At 36.1% G+C, this 12540-nt stretch overlaps 1 pseudogene; it reads left to right on the top strand.

The window, feature by feature from the left end:
• Window positions 1-1583: 1583 nt before the first annotated feature.
• On the top strand, window positions 1584-2066 carry LOC140510569 (ubiquitin-ribosomal protein eS31 fusion protein-like; annotated as a pseudogene).
• The last annotated feature ends 10474 nt before the right edge of the window (window positions 2067-12540 follow it).

Raw genomic sequence — 12540 nt, 5'->3', positions numbered from 1 at the left:
CCATATTAAGAAGGACTCTAACAAGAATTTTGCCAGCAATGACTAAGAGAGAGACCCACTGTGATTGTTGCAGGACAATCTATTCCCTTTACATTAACAGAGATGGAAAATGGAGGCCTCCTTGGATTCCTGGGGGATAACTTCCTCTTGCCATATAACCTGGAAAATTTCAGCCAGCTTTTGTACGAGCAATGATCCCCTTACATTGTAAATCTCAGTTGGAATAGAATCAGCACTAAGTGCTTTGCCACAGGAAAGGAGTTGACTTAATGGGGCACTGGCATGTAACTTGAGTAAAAAAAAAAATTCAGAGAAATTTCAACTTATGATGATAGGCATAGATTTTTTTTTGTTTAACTTAAGATAAGCAACTGAAATTTTGTGATGGGCAGAACGGATACTTTTATTTAGAATTTGAGGCAGATAAAAGCTCTCAGATTTCTTACCTCAGTTGAATGGGAGCACCAATTAACAGTGGTGTTTAACAAATATTTGCCATGTTATTTCTTCAAAATGGTTTGTAAATCTTATCTGTGAGCACTGAATTATTGAAGTCAATGAAGTATTTTATTTTATTTTTATTTTATTCTCCACATTACAACCAGGAACACATAGGTGCTCAATGAATTTTGATTAGTGATATATACATAGAGTACTAGACTCCAGGTTGGTCCCAGGGGACTTGCAAGTATACAACAGTTTTAAAGCCTATAGATCTAAAGAAACACATAGTGGAACTGGCTAAAAGGAAATGGAGATTTATTACTTTGATATACATTCATGTTTTCCTATAATTTGTTTTGCAAAACAAATTACATTTTAAATGAAGTGAAATTGATAAGGGCCCTATCTTGGAATCAGGAAGATTGGAAAAAGTTGTCCTTTGTGACCTTAGGCAAGTCACTTAAGTTGTTCAATGCCCCCAGAAATCCTCCCCGATAAAAATGTTACAGATTTATATGTAAAGAGATCTTCAATACTAGGAGCTCCCTACACTTAAGAAATTAAAAATCCAGTCTCCAAAAGAGTAATAAAGGAAAACTCCACTGATTGCAACTAATTGTGGTAAAGTCCTGAGTCTGAATTAGTTTTAAAAATTGAACAGTGGAATGTTTATATAGAAATGCAATTTTATTGTTTGCAAATGAATAGAATAATTTTCATGAACAACTTATAAAATATTCCAAAAGAAGTGTTCTTGTGTCTTAATGCATAAATGGTGTTATTCTAATGGGCACATTAATTGTTTATACATAATTAGAGGTGATTAATGTACTTGAAAAAAACATATTCTTTTTGAAAAATTGAAGAATTCCTTCAGAATTGTTGTTTACTCTATTGGCTTACTGTACTTTGGAAACAAAAAGATCATCTTTTAATTGAAATATCACACATCCAAAAATAATGGAATATAAATCAATGAGGTTTTACTGTTACAGAATGTCAAGAAAAAGTTAGAGAACAAATTATACCAGATCAGTTTATCTGTCCATAATTCAGAGATACACAATTATTGTAAATTTAATTCTTAATATATCCCCTGCTGTCTTTCAAATCTGAAATCAACAGGTGAACCCAGTGCTATGATGCAAATTTTTGTGAAGACTTGGATATGGAAGATCATCATCCTTGAGGTCAAACCATCCAATACTATTGAAAATGTCAAGGTCAAGATGCACAACAAGGAAGTTATTCCCCCTGTTCAGCAAAGATTGATTTTTTTCAGGGAAGCAACTGGAAGATGGATTTATTTTGTCTGACTACAACATTCAGAAGGAGTCTATCTTTCAAACTATTCTGAGGTTTCGTAGTGCTTCCAAAAAGAGAAAGAAGATGTCTTACACCACTCTAAAAAAAAAAAAAAACCCAATCATAAGAGAAAGAAGGTTACGCTTGCTGTTCTTAAATACTTTAAGGCTGATGAGAATGGCAAGATTAGATGTCTTAGAAAAGAGTGCCCTTCTGATGAATGTGATGCTGGAGTCTTTATGGCTAGACATTTTGAAAGACATTATTGTGGCAAGTGTTGTCTAAACTACTGCTTTAACAATCCAGAAGACAAGTAAATGTATATGTGTTAAAAAAAAGAATGTCAACTATTAAAAAAAAAATCCCTTAGGTCCATTTGATGGTACCTAAAATTGCCAGCTTTCTTTGTTTATCTTTCATTCACCTTTAGTGCTTTAGTAACTACTTAGGATAAACCCATCATAAATTATGTTTCAGACTCAATTATTTTGTGTATTTTAGAATAATTTAAATTTTATAAGATATGAAAAAATGTAGTTAGTGGTATAATTTCAACCCTAAAATTTAGCGTCATATGAGAAACATATTTTCTTTTTAATTAGTAATCTATTAAACCTAGCTTATGCTTAAGATGTCACTTATTATTTGTACTGGAATATTTAGAGGTTGTCCTCATTCATCCTTCACCATAATGTTACTCTGTTGCCTTATTATAGAATAAGGTTAATATATGTATAAAGTGATAGATAAACATTTTGAATTAAATCTTTTGAGTGACAGTTGTCAAGGGGAAGCTTATATGGGAGTGACCTTGGGTTTTTGGAAACTATACAAATGGAGCCCAGTATAAGTAACAGGAGTTCCTACCAAGCTAGAAGGACTTTGGAGTACAGGCCAACAATGTCTCTAAAGCCATTGTCTGAGGACCAACCTAGGTAAGTATAGAGAGAATTCATCAGCAGTTGACAACTGGCAAATATAGATGTAGACACAGATGCTGCTACATCAACCCATGAAGATTATTAATTATAAGACTAAGAATCTGTACATATAGAGTAGTGCTCCCACTAATAAAATAAATTTTTTTTTAAAAAAGCTCTGAATTGGTGAAGAATCACTGACCAGCTAAAGAATGGCAGACCAACATCTGGACAACAGATTTTTCATTTGCAAGTTCAGGGCTTTGTCTATTACAAGAGGTGATGTAAGCAGTTGATTTGTTTTTGTTTTATTAATTATTAGTTCTTTTTAAAATTCTATTCTTTTTAAATTTGGAATTCCAAATTCTCTCATGCCCTTCTTCCAACACCTCCCCCAACTAATGAGGAGGCCAGCAAAATGTTATCAAGTATACATGTGAAATCATGTAAAACATATTTCTATATTAGTCATATAAAAAAGAAAGTAAGGAAGAAAGAACACCATTTTCTAATTTGAACTCAGAGTTCAGCAATTCTCTCTCTCTGGAGGTAGATAACATTTTTATATCATGATGTCTTTGAAATGGGCTTAGATCATTCTATTGATTAGCATAGTCAATTTTTTCACAGTTATCATCATCACAACATAGTTGTAGTGTGCAGAATCATTTACTGGGTTCCTTTCACTTCACTTTTCATCAGCACATACAAGTGTTGCCATTTCTGTCTTGTTTTTTTCTGAAACCCCCTCTTGTCATTTCCTCCATCACAATTATATGTCACAACTTTTTCAGCCATTCCTTGACTAATTGTCATCCTCTCAGTTTCTAAGTCTTTTTTGTCACAAAAAGAGCTACTATAAATATTTTTGTATATATACTTCTTTTCCTTTTTTTGGATCTTTTTGGGGTACAGACATAGAAGTGATATTGCTGGGTAATATAGTATGCACGATTTTATAGTTCTTTGGGTATAATTCCAAATTGTGCTGAGCCAATATTTTATTATTCCCTTGTGTACTCCCTCCCTCAGCATTTACCATTTCTGACAGGTGTGAGGTGATACCTCAGTTTATTTAATTTGCATATCTCTAATCAATAGTAATTCAGAGCATTTTCATATGGTTATTGGTAGCTTTGGTTTCTTCTGAAAATTTCTTATTCATGCCTAGTGACAGTTTCTCAATTGAGAAATTACTCCTTTTTTCATGAATTTCACACAGTTCCTTATATATTAGAGAAATGAGACTTTTATCAGAAAAATTTGCCCTTAAATTTATTTTATTTTACTTCATTATTTATGCTACCTTTTTAGCAAACTGTGGTTTCCCTGCTCATCTTTTTTTTTTTTTTTTTTGGTCTATTTTTGCTTTTGCTTTGTCTGAGATCACAATTGTAACCTCCACCTTTTGTACATTAGCTGAAGCATAACAGATTCTGCTTCAGGCTTTTATTTTAACTCTGTGTGTCTTTCTGTTTCTAGTGTGTCTCTTGTAAATATCCTATTATTGGATTCTGTTTTCCAATCCATTCTGTCCACAGAAGTGGATTCACATTCATTTGTACTTAATAACTATAAATTTCTCTGCATCCTATTTTCTTATGTTTATCCTCCTCTCTTTTTATCTTGTCCCTTCTCAAAACTATTGTGTTTGTAACCATTACCTTACTTAATCCAGCCTTCTTTCTTATCCACCTCCCCCCATCATCTCATACTTTTTCTCTCCTATTTCTCTATTGGGTAAGACAGATTTTTATGCCCAACTCTGTGTGAGTGTGTGTGTGTGTGTGTGTGTGTGTGTTCCCTCTTCAAAATAATTTGTATGAGAGTAAGTTTGAAGCATTGCCAGCTAACCCCTTCCACTTTTCCTTCCACTATAAAAGTTATTCCTTGAGTACCTTCTCAATGTGAGAAAATTTTCCTCACTGTCTCTCCCTCATGCCTTCTCCCCATGCATCCTGCTTTCTCAACTCTTCACTTTAAAAAGATTATTCCAAGAGGATTGAATTACATCCTTTCCACTGTCTATGTCTCAAGACGTTTTGTGGAGATATTAGCTTCTACTTCCAGGCTTATATTTTTAATAAATTATTTTCTTCAGCAAGATTTTATATCTTTTTTCATTTGTTACATTGTTTTTAAGAAACTCTTTAGTGAATTTTTTGCTTCTTTTATTGTTATGCCAATTCTGTTTTTTTAATATATGCTTTTCTTCAGTATTTTTGTCCCTCCTTTATCAAGCAATTAATTCCATTTTTCATAAACTTCATTCTTTGCTCTCATTTCTTTTCCTAATTTTTTTTCCTCCACCACTCTTAGCAATTTCTTTAATTCTTCTAGAAATACTTGTTGAGATTTGATCTGATTATGATTTTTTTCTTTAAGGGTTTGTCTGCAGTTGCTTTCATGTTATCTTCTTCTGAGTTTATGTCTTGATCTAAATCCCACCATAGTAGCTTATTATTAACTTCTTTTTGTTGTTGCTGCTTGCTCACTTTTACACTCTATTTCTTGACTTTGAACACTATGTTGAAGTTCATCTCTTCTCACCTGGAAAGGGGGAAGCACCATCCTAAGCTTTAGGATTTTTCTTGCTTCTGTTTTCAGAGTTAGTTTTGGGGGTCTGCAAGTTTTTGGTAATTTCAAAGTGGCATTATATGGGTAGAGGTGTGGTCGCTTTATTTTTGGTCTTCTCCTTGTTTTGTTTTGTTTTGTTTTTACCTTGTTCAACTTCAGATACAAGTGTTAGAGGTTCTTTAGGTCCTAGAACTGTGACCCAGTCCCTTGATCTCCTGCAGTGACAGGAGCTTACTTGGAGATAGAATAAGGCCTCTGCTCTCTTGCAATCAACCACAAGCAGTCCTCCCTGCCTTCGAAGTATGACCTGGAGCTACCTGTAGACAATAAAGTTGCCAATCAGTGCCAGCTACACCCAGTACCAATACATTTTCCCCTGTTACTTTTTTTCTGACCAGTTGTCTTACCCCCTTAATGCCTCTGGGGTGAAAGCTCCAAGATCTACTATTGCTGCCTCCACTCTTGTAATCTGATCTTCCCTATCACTTGTTTGATCATAAGTTCTTCCCTTATTCATAAATCTGATTCCTTTCCTTCCTTTACCTTCTCTTCCCTTCCCTTTCCTTCCCTTCCCTTCCCTCTCTCCAAACCTTAAACCTACTGTACTCTGAAGCTCATAAGTTGGAGGACACTAGGCCCCTGAGTAAGCACTGACTTCTGGACCCTTCTGGCTTAAGAGTGATTATCAATAGTAACTGTTGCTGTTTCCCTCCCAGCCTGATGTGTGTTTTTGTGTTTTTTCCTATGCCTCACAAAAAGGCACCAGCCCCTGGCTACTTCTTAAAGAGGCCTATTCACTACATGGAAGTTACCTCACCCTAAATGAATTCCTGAATAGATTTTCGTCTAAAGGGGCCAAAGTCTCCCAGTGCATCCTGGGTCATCTCTAGTCATCTTGATGAATATCTGGTCACTGGATTCAGACGGTTCTGGAGGAGAAGTGAGGCTGGTGACCTGCACAGCCCTCCCTCACTCAAAACAAAGTCAAGTGCAAGTCATGTCATCACTTCTCTGATGGCACGGTCTTCTTTGGCAACAAAGGATAAACACAGCAACAACAACAACACATCCAAGGCCTAAGGCTGATGCTGTTGCAATGCTCTGGTCCAGCTCCCATCAATGTCACAGACCTCTCCTGTCAACCTCCTAAGTTGTCTTAGGCTGAAAAAAATACTTCATGCTTACTTTTCATTGTCCCTGCTGTTACAATATTTGATTTGAGGAGCTAATGTAAAGTTTTTTTGGAGGAGAATGTTGGGAGATTTCAGCTGGGTGACTGCTTCTAAGCTACCATCTTGGCTAGGCCATTCCTGCAATTGATTTGTTAAACTCAATCAACAGGGTTTTGGATTGATCTCCGTTCAATGTCATCTTTTTTGGATTTGGATCATTCCTACAGTTTATAAAGATTTATTTGTATACATATCCTATCATCTAATTTTTTAGTCATCCTTCTTAGCATTACATCATTTGAAAACCTGGTTTGTTGTTTGTACCATCCCCCTGAACTGCTAAAATCAAAATGGCCTCTTTATAAGGCATAAGCTTTGAGATGAATTTAGTTCAATCATATTTGGTAAAGCTGTACTGTGCAGAAGGACCTGGGGGAACTGTTCATCCAAGATCTACTTTAGGACTTTTTATAAGAAAACCTTTGGAGGATATTTGGACACATTATATGAGAAGATGAATGATATAGCTTTACAAGGATTGTAAATGACAGTCTTTGCAGTCTAGTGGGAAATGCATTTGACCTTTGTTATAATCTGGGCCTTACCAATCACCAGCTATGTGTCTATAGGAATCTCATTTTCTCTGAGTCTTAGTTTCTTTATTTCTAAAATGAAGAATTTGGACAAAATAACCCTTAAATTTTATTTTACTTCTGCAAGATGTTCACCTTATTTTGTAACTATACTTTATTACTTTTAAAAAGAAAAGGAAACAATTTGGTGCTTATGATACTATTGATGGACAAATTATAAAATATGTCAAAGCAGTGAAAATGTGGTGGAATTTTGTCCTCTAAGGGCTTGAGTTAAATATTCCTTTTATCATAAAGCATATGATAATTATTGAAAATTGAATGCTCTGATTCTTAACAGGTAGACATATTTTGGACACTGCTCCCAGGAACTTAGAGGAATAGGTAGTACTATCAAAGTGAGAAAGAATTTCATGAAAAGCAACTCTGATTCCATCTTGAAAAACATATGAGTTTCAGGAATGTGGGTTTTTCTTCATTTATTTCCATATCACACTAATTCTTTCACAAAGAACTTGAGTATTTTGGATACATCTTCTTCTTCCATGGCTCTGGTGATGTGCTGCTTATCTATAAGCAGAACAGAGAAGATTAGGATGTCATTTCTAGCTCTCACATTGTGTATATTCAAAATACACATAAAAGAACATGAAGTCACCAAGATCTATCAACAACAATTTTCTCTGAATTGGTAATGAAATTATTTAACCTTGTCATGAATTTTTTTCTATTATTTCCTTTAAATTTTTTCTTTGTTTCATTGTTGGGTTTGCTGACTCTTCACAACTAAAATTCTAGAAAAAGGTATCTGAATTCATTACATCAATTTTTTTTTTCATATTTCACTCTCTTAAACCCTTGAAATTTAGTTAAACCTATCTTGTGGTTGAGTGACTCCTCAAGAGGAGTTCTGTGAGAAAAGAAAATCCCCGCTTCTTTTGCATTCCCAGATCTAAGAGCTTGTTCTAGAGTAGGTATAAACATTCACTAATTGAATGAAAATTGGTTACTAATTTCAGTGTCTTTAGTCCTTATCTTTCTTGATCCTGTGTCATTTGATACTTGTGGACACCTCCTCCCTCCTCCTGAATACTCTTTCCCTCTTGGGTTTTTGTGATTCCATTCTCTCCCTGTTCTTTTCTTACTGAACTGGCTGCTCCTTCTCATTCTCCTTTCTTTGATCATCATCCATGTCTTTCTGCCTTTTCATGGCTGTTCCAAGAGCTATATCATCCCTCTTCCTTTTCTCTCTCTAGGTGATATCATTAGCCTTAAACATCACCTCAATGCAGATGGCCCCAAATTTACAAATCCAATATTCATCTGTCCCATTGCCAATGTCTTTCTGGATAATTCGTTATCCCTATCCTGCCCCCAAGAAATCTAGATGCCTTCCTTATTTCTGTCAACAGAACCTTCAGATTCTTTTCTAGGTTTGCAGTTCATCAATTCTCCAATCATCCTCATGTCCTACCTTACATCTAGTCAATTGCAAATTCTTCTCAATTTGGATTCCATAATTTCTCTTACATTTGTTCCTTTCTTTACATTCACAAAACCACAACTCTGACTCAGTGTCTTCATACTTTTTGTCTCCTAGTGGTTCTCTCTGTCTCCAGTCTCTTCCTTTCCAACACATCTTACAGAAAGTTGCCAAATTGCTATTTCTAAAGTACTAATCAGACCACAGCATCCCTCTGATTAAGAAATTTTAGTGGCTACTTCCAGAATAAAATTCGGTGTTTATTATTTGACAATGTATTCATAATCTGACTCCACTCATGACCTCCCTCCCCAGCCCATGCATCCTAGTTACTTTCCAACAAAAATATTTTTTCATTCTTTCTTGCATGAACAATATTCTGTTTGCTCTACTTCTTCGCTTTAGCCTATCTGTTCTGCATTAATGCTTATCCAATCCAACAACATAATACACATATATGTAAACACATATATCCATACACTCATGTACATATATGTAATCACATGAAAGTAAATAGGGACAAATATTTAATTATTCACACATATGTATCTATTCAGTAGTATATAAGTTCATTGACTGCAAAGATATTTCTTTTTTGTATTACTGGTGTCTAGGACATAGTAGGTATTTAATTTCAAGTAGTGGTTAAATGTGTTTGGAAATGTTTGTTCAATTAAATTTAATTTTCATTTCAAGGAATTCACGAATTCTTAATGGAATGATATCACTTGTTGAGACAAAGGAAATAATGTTGAACATTTCTGGAGAATAAGATGATCTGCTTTGTTTCTGTTTTGAAAATTGTGAAAGTAAAAAAATGGAGTCCTTTTTTATAAAGGTCTTAGGATACATCAATGAAGTAAACTACTGAAATTTAATAATACAGAACCATGTCTTCTGGTCAAAATGTTGAAAGTTGCAGGGAAATATTATATAAAATCAGTTCTGTAAGTAGTTGTCTAAAATCATTAATCATCAGTACTCTAAATTTAATTTGGATTGATAACACATATACTCTTTCTCCTTCAGTGTGTGAATACTCTTTTGTATCACCAAGCACAAAAAATGCACTTAGTTTTTTATATGAGACAAAATTCTACACAAATCATTCCTATGAAATAAACAAAGGAACAAATTTGGTTGGTTGGCTAGTTGTTGTCCTTCATTCTCAAAGAGGACCAAAATGAAATCAGCATGATAAAGTAAAATTTCATCGTGTCCAGCTGTGGCTGATCAGACCAATATGAACTCAGAATGCTCTACCACAGGTTGGGCACAGATAGTCTGTATGAATATTTGGGGTGGGTACTCCAAATTTATGCATCCTACATTTACTTTTTGGTGTGTCAATTCTGCTTTGCTCATAGAGCATAGCACTTTTTCTGATATAAATATGTCATGTTGAGTGGTCCTATGCCAGTGTCTTCCATGTTGCATAGTCAAATCCAAAGTTCTTGAGAGAGACCTTAAGAGTACCTTTCTATTGCTTCTTCTGACCACCATGTGATCACCTGCCCCATGTGAGTTCTCCATAAAATAACCTTTTAGGCAAGTGTATATTTTGCATTCTAACAACATGGCCAACCCACTGGAGTTGTGCTCTCTGAAGCATAGTTTGAATGCTTAGCAGTTCAGCTTGAGCATGGGCTTCAGTGTCTGGTACCTTACCTTGGCAGGTGATCCTAAAAATCTTCCTAAGACAGTTCAAATGGAAGCGATTCAGTTTTCTGGTATGGGGCTGGTAGACTGTCCATTTTTCACAGGCATACAACAATGAGGTTAGCACAACGGTTCTGTAGACCTTCAGTATGGTACCAGTCTAATACCTTTTTTCTCCCCAACTTTTCATCAGAGCCTTCCAAACACTGAGCTACCTCTGGCCATGCGTGCATCAACCTCATTGTCAATGTGTACATCCTTGGAAATTACACTACCAAGGTAAGTAAACTTATCCACAGCATTCAAAATTTCTCCATTGGTTATAACCAATGGTTTCACATATGGATGCTGTGGTGGTGGCTGATGGAGTACCTGTGTTATCTTGGTGTTTATTATCAGGCCAAAATCAGCACAAACAGCAGAGAATTGATCTATACTTTGTTTCATGCCAGCTTCAGGGCTTCATTGAGGACACAGTCATCTGCAAACAGAAAATCATGCAGCAACACTCCCTCCACTTTGGTCTTGGCATGCAACCTTTTCAAACTGAAGAATTTGCCATCAGTACAGTAGTTAACCTTGATGCCATGTTCATACTCATTGAAAACATTAGACAACATGGTTGAAAACAAAATGCTAAAAAGTATGGGAGCAAGCACACAGCCCTGTTTCACTCTGTTGGTGACTGGGAAGGCACAAGAGTATTGTTCACTGTCCAGAACTTAGGCAAACATGCCATCATGAAATTGACATACAATATTGATGAATTTCTCTAGGCAATCAAATTTTGACATAATTTTCTGCAAGCCCTCACAACTAGCAGTATCAAAGGCCTTGATAAGATGTACAAATATGATTTACAGACCTCTGTTCTGCTCCTGTCATTTGTCCTGGAGTTGTCGGGCAGTAAACCACATATTGACTGTTCCTAGGCCCTTTCTGAAGCCACACTGGCTCTCAGGTTTATAACCATCTTCCAGGTGAAGGATCACCCTATTAAGGAGGACTCAAGCAAGGATTTTGCCAGCAATGACTAAGAGAGAGACACCCCTGTGACTACCATTGGAAAATCTATTCCCTTTACCTTTATAGAGATGGACAGTGGAGGCATCCTTGAACTCCTGGGGGATAAACTCCTCTTGCTATATAAGCTGGATAATTTTAATCAGCTTTTATATTAGCAATGGTCCCCCTACCTTGTGAATCTCAGCTGGAATGCAATTAGTACCAGGTCCTTTGCCACATGAAAGGAGCCTAATAGCCCTCAGAATCTCTTCTTCACTTGGAAGTTCAGCTAAGGAGGGATTGACTTCAGCCTCAGGTAAACGGTCAATGGCCTCAGGATTGAGAACACTATGGAAGTGTTCAGCCCATCTCTCTAGGATCATGTCCTTATCACTAATCAATGTGACTCCATCACCACTGAGTAGTTGTGAAGCACAATAGGTTTTTGGTCCACAAAAAGCTTTCACGGAATCATAAATGTGCTTTCGATAAAACTGAATTTCATCTGCCTTCTTACTGAGCCAGGAATCTTACATCTCTCTAACCTTGGCTTGTACTTTGCTTTTGATGGGATTAAATGCTGCCTTCTTAGGGATGGATGAACTATCCTGCTAGTACATCCTGTGGAGTTATCATTTTTCACTTAGTAGCTTCTGAATTTCCCCACCATTTTTATCAAACCAGTTTTGGTGTTCGCAAGTGCTCTGACCCAGATGCGCAAATGCAGTTCTGTACACCAAATCTCTGAAAACTGCCCACTCCTTTTCTGCTCCACTGTTGCCAATTATGTCTTGGCTCAACTTTTTCTCCAAGTTAGCAACAAACTTTGTATGCTCAGAGGAGAATTCTAATTTGTTGACATTAATTCATCTGGTAGTCATTTCGTCTTTAGGGCAGCACTTTTGATGAATATGAATGTTTAGCTTGGAAAGGATAAGTCTATGATCAGTCCAGCACTCTGCACCACACATTGCCTTTATTACTCTCACATCTTGTCTGTCTTTTCTTACAATCACATAGTCTATTACACGCCAATGTTTTCTGCAAGGGTACATCCATGAAGTTTTATTGCATTTAGGTAAACGGAAAACAGTACTGTGATGAGAAAGTCATGTGATGCACAAGTCTTCAGTAGTAAATGACCATTGCTCCTGCTGTTTCCAGCTCCTTTCTTTCCTAGGACTCCTTGCCAATTCTGGTAGTCTGAAACTACTCTAGCATTAAAGTCACTCAAAATTATAGGCTTGTCCTCTTTTGGAACATTGATGGTAAGGGTCTCTAGGTCTTCATAAAATTTTTCTTTGACTTTATCAGGCTGTGTCAGGGTGGGAGCATAGGTACTGATGATAGTGGCATGGTGTTTTCCTGCGAGTGGCAACTGC

This window comes from Notamacropus eugenii, chromosome 6 (assembly GCF_028372415.1).
Source record: "Notamacropus eugenii isolate mMacEug1 chromosome 6, mMacEug1.pri_v2, whole genome shotgun sequence".
Classification (NCBI taxonomy): Eukaryota; Metazoa; Chordata; class Mammalia; order Diprotodontia; family Macropodidae; genus Notamacropus; species Notamacropus eugenii.
This window is presented reverse-complemented; position numbering and strand designations above follow the sequence as displayed.